The 9,954-nt window shown below is 35.3% G+C and overlaps 1 non-coding gene across 1 annotated transcript; it reads left to right on the top strand.

The window, feature by feature from the left end:
• The first annotated feature begins 512 nt into the window (after window positions 1–512).
• LOC116594551 lies at window positions 513–657 on the top strand. Its single transcript, XR_004287273.1, has one exon. It is a non-coding gene; the product is annotated as a U4 spliceosomal RNA (small nuclear RNA).
• The last annotated feature ends 9,297 nt before the right edge of the window (window positions 658–9,954 follow it).

The raw sequence follows: 9,954 nt of genomic DNA, 5'->3' as shown, positions 1-9,954 counted from the left end.
TTTCTGCATTACTTCTACAATTTCCCTCAGGGACAGGAAGGCAAATGCATCTTGGAGCAGGAGGAAGATGTGACTGTATTGTTTTCTATTATTGCCACACAAATTGCCACAGATTTAGCAGCTTAAAACAACACAAATTTATTACCTGATAGTTTCTGTGGGTCAGATCTGTCATAGATCTCAGAGGACTAAAATCAAGATGTTGGCAAGATTACTGGAAGCTCTGGAAATATTCCAATTCCAGACTTATTCAGGCAAAATTCAGTTCCAAGTAGTTGTAGAGGTGAAATTGCCCTTTCTTTGCCCACTGTCAGAAAGAATCTTTGCTCCTTGATAGCTCCCATCTCTCCTTGTGCTTTTCAAGTGGCCTCCTTCCAACAACATTGAGTCTGGTTTGTCTTAACCTTCAAACCTCCCTTACTTTTCATGCTACTACATCTCTCTGACTCACTCTTGGACTTTCCTCTTCTGCCTTTCAGGACTCATGTGATCACACTGGGCTCACCTGGAAAATCCAGTGGCAGTATCGTAGCCAATGAGGTTTATCCGAGGCGCGATTATTGCTAATTGAAAATCCAGAATAATCTCCCTATTTCATAGTCAACTGAATAGCAACCTTAATCCTACCAGCAATATCGCCTCACAGCAGAATCTAGGTTACTGATTGAATAATCAGGGGACAGGAATCTGCAGTGGGGAGGGATGCATATTTAGAATCCTGACTACCATAATGACAGACACGTTATCAAAAGGGTGTTGATGCACACTAAAGAAGAAGAAGTCATTTTGTTTCTGAAAGGAAGTATCAGAGAGGGAGAGTAGGGACCAGTTAGACCAGTTATTTCCACCTATCAAAAAACAGTTTCAAAGCCTGAGAGAGATAGGCAAGAAGTCAAAAACACAAGAAGATTTCTGGCTTTTTTCATCCTCAGGATTGGTACTGAATCTGAGTAGTGGGTGTGGAGCTAATACACCGAGGAAGGTTGGAAGATTTCCCAAATCTGAGAACATCAGCAACATGTCTTAAGCAAAGGGAGAAAGCAATGGTGGGAGAATGCACCTGACTTAGCATTACAGAGTTCTTCACTGAACTACTGAAAAGAGATTTGAGAGAAACAAAGAATGGTTTCTTTCTCAGTACATGGTATAATCCCAAGACTTGAACCTTTTTTCCCATGAGATGGGTACATTTGCATGGTCTTTAATCCTTGGTGGGCTTCAGCTTGGAAAAAAAGAGCTTGAGGGTCTCTGAACTTGAAATGTAAGTAGAGTTTTCCATATTTCCATATCCTTAGATAAAGTTCTTAATGCCAATTCTGAGAAAGCAGGAAAATTTCATTAAGCACTTCCATTTACTTTGATACTTTTGATAGAGAGAACAAGTTCACAATGAGAATACTCAACCATTAAGAAGGTGGCTGACACATGGCATTCTAATCAATCACAATGCCTAATACATCACCCTTCATTTCTTTAATAATTTAAGTGAGGTTAAGAACATTGTTGATTTTGCTCAGTATTTTATTTCTGTGCCTTTATTGTACTGGATAGGGAGTAAACATTCAACATTTCTATCACCACTTTGGGTGGGGACTATTTTGAAAACTGGTACATTTCAGATGAGCCTGTTTATCTTTACTGTGACCAAAACACAGATTTGCAAAGAACCTCATATTAATTAGTCTAGGCCCACTTTACACAGGTAGAGGTTATCATTCTACTTTACTATAAACGCAACAGAGGCGCAGAGAAATAGAAAGAGGATGACCACCCTGCCAGGAAGATACAGAGAGAACACAGTGCAAATTTTCTGACTCCCAATACAGTGCCTCCTTCACTTCACAATGTTCCTCAAGCATAAACAAGCTAAAATTGTCCCCTTTTCTTTTTCTGCACACCAGAGTACTTAATCAAAAAAGCAGAAGAAAAATTAAGTCAAGCTGTTGTTCTCACAATATAGATTGGCCTGTCCTTTGTTGAGACAGGGAAATACTGAGCATTGGACAGCTTCCTAATCTCTAAAGAGAGTCCCATTAAGCCATCTATGGGAATTATCAAGAAAGTATCCTCCTGATACCATGTGGGAGGTAGATGGCTACCCAACACAGATTAAAAAGACAGCCAGGTGGCATTGTGCTAATAAGGCTATGTACCTTGATTTAGAATAAAATATGAGACCCATAATACCCAGGATAGCGATGCTTTGTTTGAGAGAACAAAGCACTAAAGAGTAAAAGGGAGAGAGAAAAACAAAACAAAGACCTTCTTGAAGTCAGTTCTTCAATAGGGAAACTGAATGTGGCCAGTTCTGAAGGACAATCTGTTCACTTACCCCTTCTCTATTAAAGCTTCCCAGCATCCTGTAGTAGTCTTTCCAATTTCTCAGAGAAAGAATCAGCACTCAAGCTGTGAGGCATATATCAGCAGCTGGATGTACATCAAGGCTTCCCTTGGGCAAGTTGGCTCTCTGCTGAAGATGGGAAAAGTCAGAGTGTAGCCAAACTGGAGAAACAAATAGAAGTGATGTCAGTGGGTTTGTTGTTGTTATTGTAAATATAAAGTTTGATAATTTCATAACAAACATGATGTAAAATTATAGAATACTTAGATCTATGATTAAGACCTTTATTGTCTTAAAAGTTGTGTATATAGTACTTTTTTCCTCAACACCAAAGCTTTTAACCAAAATTTAATGTAGGATATTGATGTCATTATTTAAATAAATGAAAATGCAGAAAAACAATCCCGTTTCCATCTGAATTTCTGGGAGAAAAACAACTTAGTATCTTACATTTGCCAATTTAGGCATGTACTATCTCTACCTGATTTTGTAAAATAGACTGTGAAGTTTAATAATGTATGCATTTAAGAGAAAAATAATTCCTATTCACTTCTGATGAACAAAATACATTAAGGTAGAGTGTTTTGATTTGGTTCAAGATGATAAATAGCTGGATTCATTTACCTTTGTTTTATTTTCATCATGGGGTTGACTTTTTAATAAGTAACTGTGTTAGTTTATTTTATATCCCCACAGAATATATTTATGTACAAATATATTTCATAGTACAAATTTATTATATTTGAAATTAAGGAAATTTGAATACATTGGTATTTCTCCTTTATTTTATTTTTTTAAAAGACTTTATGCATTTATTTGAGAGACAGCGAGAGCACGCACTCATGCCTGTGAGTGGGAGGAAGGGCAGAGGGAAAAGGAGAAGGATAAGCAGACTCCCCGCTAGGTGAGAAGCCAGAGGCAGTGCTTAATCCCAGGGTGCAGAGATCATGACCTGAGCCAAAATCAGACACTTCACCGACTGAGCCCCCCAGACACCACTTCCCTTCCTTTCTTTCTCCCTCCCTCCCATCCTTTTCTTTCTTTCTTCCTTCCATTAGCAATCTTTGCTGTATTCTTTTTTAATTAATTGAAAGCAGCTAGTGTAAAACATTTTCTTTTTCAATACTTACTCAATGCCAGAAAACAATGCAAAAGTGAAAATAAGTTAAATTATTCTTTCAAAATTTCTCTGTATATCTTGGATGACAGAAACAAAAATAAATACTTGTAATATATTATGAAAGATGTTAGAACGGACTTACTAAACTATGATGGGAAGACAGATAAAGAGACAGTTCAAGGTGAGGAATTATGGTTAGGTGGATCAGGGAAGATAAATGGGGTACTCTAATGGGCTGGCTTTTTTAAGGTGAGCAAACTAAATAATTTATATGTAAAAGAGAAAAAAAAAACCTTTTCCTAGAGTTCAGTGGCCTTATTAGATGCTTTTTATAAAGACTACATTGAAGTAAAATGTATGTGTGTAATGTGTAGTGAAGAGAATTGTACTAAATAATGTATAAGGTAGGCATTGTAAAGCTCAATGGAGAAGTATGGATAAGGAGAAACAGATCAGCCGGCTGTACCAAAGGGGGAGAAAAAAAAAGTCTTGTGAATAGTGTAATTTGTGTAGCAGGGGATAGGCTTGCTAGATTGTCAAGAAGTCATCAGCAAGTGCAAAGAATTCAGCAAATTAGGTAAACTAGAAAAGAGGGGATAACTGATTTTGTTATGATGGAGTCAATAACACAGAAATAACTCCATTTGTCTCCTGTAGATTTTTCCTCTTCACTTTAACCACACTAATTCATTCTTCAGCTGTGATATATTTCAATAATCTTGTTTAGAAAACAACAATCTCCCCAAAATATTACTCATTTTGAAACGAATAGCTACTTAGGTTTGATCAGAAACTTTTATTTATTTATTTGTTTGTTTGTTTGTTTGTTTATTATGTTCAGTTAGTCAACATATGTAGTACATCATTAGTTTTTGATGTAGTGTTGAATGATTTATTAGTTGTGTGTTGTTTTTAACAAAATTTTCATTCTAAATATTCAATTTACATGATTTACATGAAATAAGTTGACTACAGTGACAAAATTAGTGCCATGATTTAATAAGTCACATTAACCAAGACAAGACATGTTAAGACATCATATTTAGTCTGTTTTTGTTTGTTTTTAAGAGAAAAAGAGTGTTTAGGGTTGGGAGGGGCAGAAAGAGAGAAAGAATCACAAACAGACTCCCTGCTGAGCATGGAGACCGAAGGGGGGCTTGGTCTCCTGACCCTGAGATCATGAACTGAGCAGAAATCAAGAGTCAGACACTCAACTGAATGAGCCCCCAGATTTAGCTTGTTTTGAATTAATCCAGCAAATTATCTTTGATGATTCATTTGTTCTTTCAATTCAACAGATAATTTTTGAATGTTGATTTTGTGCCAGAAAATCTTCTAGGAACAATGGATATATTGCAATCCTTACAGGGCTTTCCTCCTAGTGATAGGAAACAAATAAACAAAAGATGAATATGAACCCTTTTGGAAAATAATAAAGCTAAATAAAAGAAATTTTAAAGAATGAGAAAATTACAGTTTTTAGAGACTTTGAATAAGGATTCACTGAGTGAAGAAACAAATCTGATGAATCAGCAAGACTTGAAATACCTGGGAAGGAACAAATTAGAGAGAAAAGCAAAGGCTCAAGAAGACTGACTAGTAGGGTTTAGAAATATTCAAGAGTCTAAGCAGCTAAAGCAAAGTGAGCAGAAAGAGAGAGACAGAAATTAGCAAAGAAGGATAACAGTGTCCAGTTCATAAAGGTTTTGCAAGCCATGTAGACTTTGACTTTAATTTTGATTTAGATGAAAAGCCCCCAAAATCAACAGAGAAGCAGCTGCATACACCTTACATTTTAACAGTGTTATTCTAACTGCTGTTGAGAATATACTGGTTTTATGCAATCAAGAAGCAGGAAAACCACTTACGGGACTATTGCAAAAATCAAGGTGTCAGTAATGTAGGTTGGACTGGAGGTGTAGCAATGAAGGCTGTATTAAAGGCATGGAGGTGCAAACAAATTCTGAATAAATGCTGATAACTACTCTATTCTATACCATTACTAAATTGATAGAATTTGTTAATGGATTGTATGTGGAATGTTAGAAAAAGCAGAGTCATCAAAGGCTACACATTTTATGACTTGAGCAACTGGGAGAACATAGTTACCATTTAGGGAGATGGCAAACACTATTTGGTGATAAGTTTAGGAGAGAATATTAAAGGCTCAATCTCTAAATGTTAAGTTTTAGATACCTATTAAACATCAAATAGAGATGTCTAATAAGTAGTTTAAAATATGTGTCTGTAGTTTATGGAGAAAGTCCAGGCTGGAGACTCAAATTTATAATTCACTTGCTATTACATATTTGTTCTAGTTATGTCCCTTACATGTAACAGAAAATGTTGGAAAACAGAAATGGTCTGTCTTCAATGAATTACAGCTAAATTGAAAATACATAATGTATTTTAGTAAAATAGTAAGCAATCATTCTAAACTGTCATGTCTGATAAATATCTAAAACATCAAATATTCAAACCAAAACACTTGCCAAATGTCTCTACAAAAAATATTTTTTTTCTCCTATCTTCCCCAGGTGCCAAGTCTGTTTATCTAGTAACTCAGATCAAAACAAATTGGTGTCATCTTTCTTGTACTGCCTTATCTGATTTTTGAGCAAATTATTTTGAGTCTCCTTTCAGAAATACATCCAGTGTTTGACCACTTCTTTTTCCAATTCTATTATACTCTCCCTACCACTCTCAACTACCACTTTGAACACTTCAGTAGTATAAATTTGGTCACCTTGCCTCCATCCTTGTTTCCCTGCAGTCTGTTACCTACATGACAGTCAATGTATTTCTTTAAACATTTATATCTGGTGATATCATTTATTTGCCATTAATTCTGATTGTTTTCCTTCTCACAAAGAATATATCCAGACACTCTCCAGTAGTGTGCCAAACCTCACATGGCCCAACAATCATCTACCTCACTGTGTTTGTCAATGCAGACTCTCCTCTGGCATGTTATTCCAATCACATCAGTCCCATTACTTTTGGACTAGCAAAGCTAATTCCTACTTCAATTTTCCTGGTATTCTCCCCCTCAAAATCTTCACAAAATAACTTCTCTTCATCATTTATATACTTAAATTTTAATTTTTGTTAGAAATTTCTTCCTGATCACTTTATCTAAAACACCTTCATCCAATCACTATCCATATAATCACCCTGCTTTGTTTTCTTTATGGCATTTGTATTACCTGAATTAAATCATTTACTACATACTATTTTATCTAGTAGCTTTTTCCTGTTGTATCTTACTGGAATCATTAGATCCATGAAGCAGAATCCTTCTCTGTTTTAGTCACCACTATACCTCCAGGGTTTAGATAAGATTGGCTTAATAAGTGTTCAAAACAATGAAAGAATAGATGGGTGGTTGGGTGAAATATAACATCTAGAATTAAACTTATATATATTTTCTTCCCTGAGCATTGCTTATAGATTTTCACATTTTCCTTTCCTTATTTAAGTACTTCTGCACTCTGTTCTAAGAGGGCTGTGTGTGTGTGTGTGTGTGTGTGTGTGTGTGTACTGGCAAATGAATCATTGCTATTTTTAAAACTTTGCATTTTACTATTGATATCTTTCTGATAGTAAGAATAATGTCTCCTACACTTCTTCCTTATTTCCTCAACTGAAAAGTTACTGACAATGAAGTTTGTTAAAGATTTACTTTCTCTTCATTAATAGAGACAGTATGTTATTTATTAGTTAGAAACATAGTTATTACATGTATCTTCCATGCTTCACTCAGTGATTTCCCATTCTTAAAACACCCTCAAGGCACTCTTCAACAAAATATCCTAAAGGCAAGCCAATTAATTTAGGCTGACATCTCTTTTGAGAATGTATAGGTCAACAACTTCCCCACACATTTTTTTTTTTAATCTTCTTCCCAGGACCTTGCTTTTCAGACTCTTATAAAAAAAATGAAAATGAAACATCAGTTGTAATGAGAAATATTTTATTAAATACATTTATTTTTATAATAGACTGTACATTTTTTAACAGTTTTGGATATATGTAAAACTGAGCATATAGTACATATTGCATAGAGTTCCCATATACCACCTCCCTTCCCCCAAATACAGTTTACCCTAATATTAATATCTTGTATTACTATAGTATATTTTTTAAATTAATGAACCAATATTGAAATCTTATTGTTAATTCACAGTCCACAGTTAATTCAGATTTCCTTACTTTTTACTTAACATATTTTTCTGTTCCAGGAAGCTATCCAGGATTTAAAGTATATTGAGTTGTCATGGTTCCTTAAGCTTCTCTGGCTATGACAGCTACTCAAACTTTCCTTAGTTTTGATGATCTTGACAGTTTTAAGGAATACTGAAAAGGTATATTGTAGACTGTTCCTCTATTAGAATTTGCCTGATGTTTTTCTAATTGTTAGATTGGGGTTATGGATTTTGGGAAAAATTATGTAGAGTTAATTGTCATTTTTATCACATTATATATCAACATGATTTGACTTTTGACTTTTTTTTTTTAAGATTGTATTTATTGGGGCACCTGGGTGGCTCAGTGGGTTGGGCCACTGCCTTCGGCTCAGGTCATGATCTTGGGGTCCTGGGATCGAGTCCCGCATCGGGCTCTCTGCTCGGCGGGGAGCCTGCTTCCTCCTCTCTCTCTCTGCCTGCCTCTCTGCCTATTTGTGGTCTCTCTCTGTCGAATGGATAAATAAAATCTTTAAAAAAATTAAAAAAAATTTTTTTTAAATTAAAAAAAAAGATTGTATTTATTTATTTGACAGACAGAGATCACAAGTAGACAGAGAGTCAGGCAGAGAGAGAGGAGGAAGCAGGCTCCCTGCTTCTCAAGTTACTCTGATATAGAGTTATTTTTCTCTCCTTCTTCCCAATCCCATGCTTTACTCTTTGGAAGGAAGTCACTGTGAAACCCACACTTGAGTGAAAGTTACATTTCTCTTCCTTTAGGGTAGAATATCTAAATTATTTTTAATTTTTTGATACAGATTTTTCTCTTCTCATCTATTTGTTAATTTATTTATTTATATCAGTGTGGACTCAGGAACATTTACTATCTCTATGATATTACCTTTTCTGGACTATCATATAATTAGAATCATAGAATATGCAGCCTTTTCAGATTGAGTTCTTTTAGTTAACAATATATATTTGATGTTTTTCATGTCTTTTTATGGCTTGCTAACTCATTTCTTTTACTGTTGAATGATACCCCATTGCATATACATAACCGTCTGTCCATTCAAATACTGAAGGTTATCTTGGATGACAACAGGTTTAGACAATTATAAATAACACTACTCTAAAGATTCATGGACTAGTTTTTGTGCAAACATAAGTTTTCAACTCAATTATGTAAATAGTTAGGAGTGTGATTGCTGGATCATAAGGTAAGACTGTGTTTAGCTTTGTAAATATTAAGGAATGATCCAAAGATGGTCTCCGTATATTGGCCCCAGTATTTTTTTATTATTATTTTTTCACCATAGGGTGAGACCCATTATCTTGCAAGTCCATCTGCTATAAACTCAAGTTAAACAAGCAAATGTTTAGCCACTTAGAGCTTGCCTGCTTTATATAAGCCCAGGCTGCCCTAACAGAATACCATAAATGGGGTGGCTTAAATAATATATTTATGTTCTTAAAATTCTGGGGACTGAGAAGTCCAACATCAGGGTGTGAGTCAATTCGATTGAGATCTCTTCCTGACTTGCAGATGGTTACCTTTTCTTATAAGGGACTAATTCTATCATGAGCATCCTATCCTCATGACTTATCTAAACCTCACTGCTTTACAAAGGCCTCATTTCCAAATATCATCACCTTGGAGGGTAGGGTTTCAACATATGAATGGAGGAGGGCACTATTAAGGTCTTAGCACTGTGAAAACTAATCCTGTGTTCCTTGGTCATTGATGAGGTAGAGACTTGTGGTTGTAAAACCTCAAGCCACTAATGTCCTTCAGAGTTCTTTGATCCAGACATGGTCTATCATGTTACTGAGAGACATCATTTAGACACACAAATCCCGTCTCCTCAGTAATTCGCTTGCCCTGCTCTTTTCTGGGTAATAACTCCCTCATGTGTAAAACTGTGTTACTACTTCTCATGCCCACATTCTTATCTTTGTGTAGTCACAAAACTCCCTGAACCCCTACACTAAGTAACAGCTAAATGGACTTCCAAAGTAGCTGTATCACTTTGCATTCTCACTAGTAATACATGATACACCTATTTCTCCACATCTTCATCAGCATTTGGTATTTTTAGTGTCTTGGATTATAGCCACTTTTATAGGTTGAATACCTTTTAGTGTCTTGGATTTTATAGGTGTATAGTGGTATTTTATTTTATTCAGCAATTCTCTAATGAAAATTCATGTTGGGCATCTTCTTATATGCCTATTTGACAACTGTGTGTCATTTTTGGCAAGATATCCAGACTTTGTCCATTTTTAACTGGGTTATTTTGTTATTTGGT

The sequence above is a fragment of the Mustela erminea genome, chromosome 6, assembly GCF_009829155.1.
Source record: "Mustela erminea isolate mMusErm1 chromosome 6, mMusErm1.Pri, whole genome shotgun sequence".
NCBI classification, from domain to species: domain Eukaryota; kingdom Metazoa; phylum Chordata; class Mammalia; order Carnivora; family Mustelidae; genus Mustela; species Mustela erminea.
The sequence above is the reverse complement of the archived record's forward strand: the minus strand, read 5'-3'. Positions and strand labels throughout refer to the sequence as shown.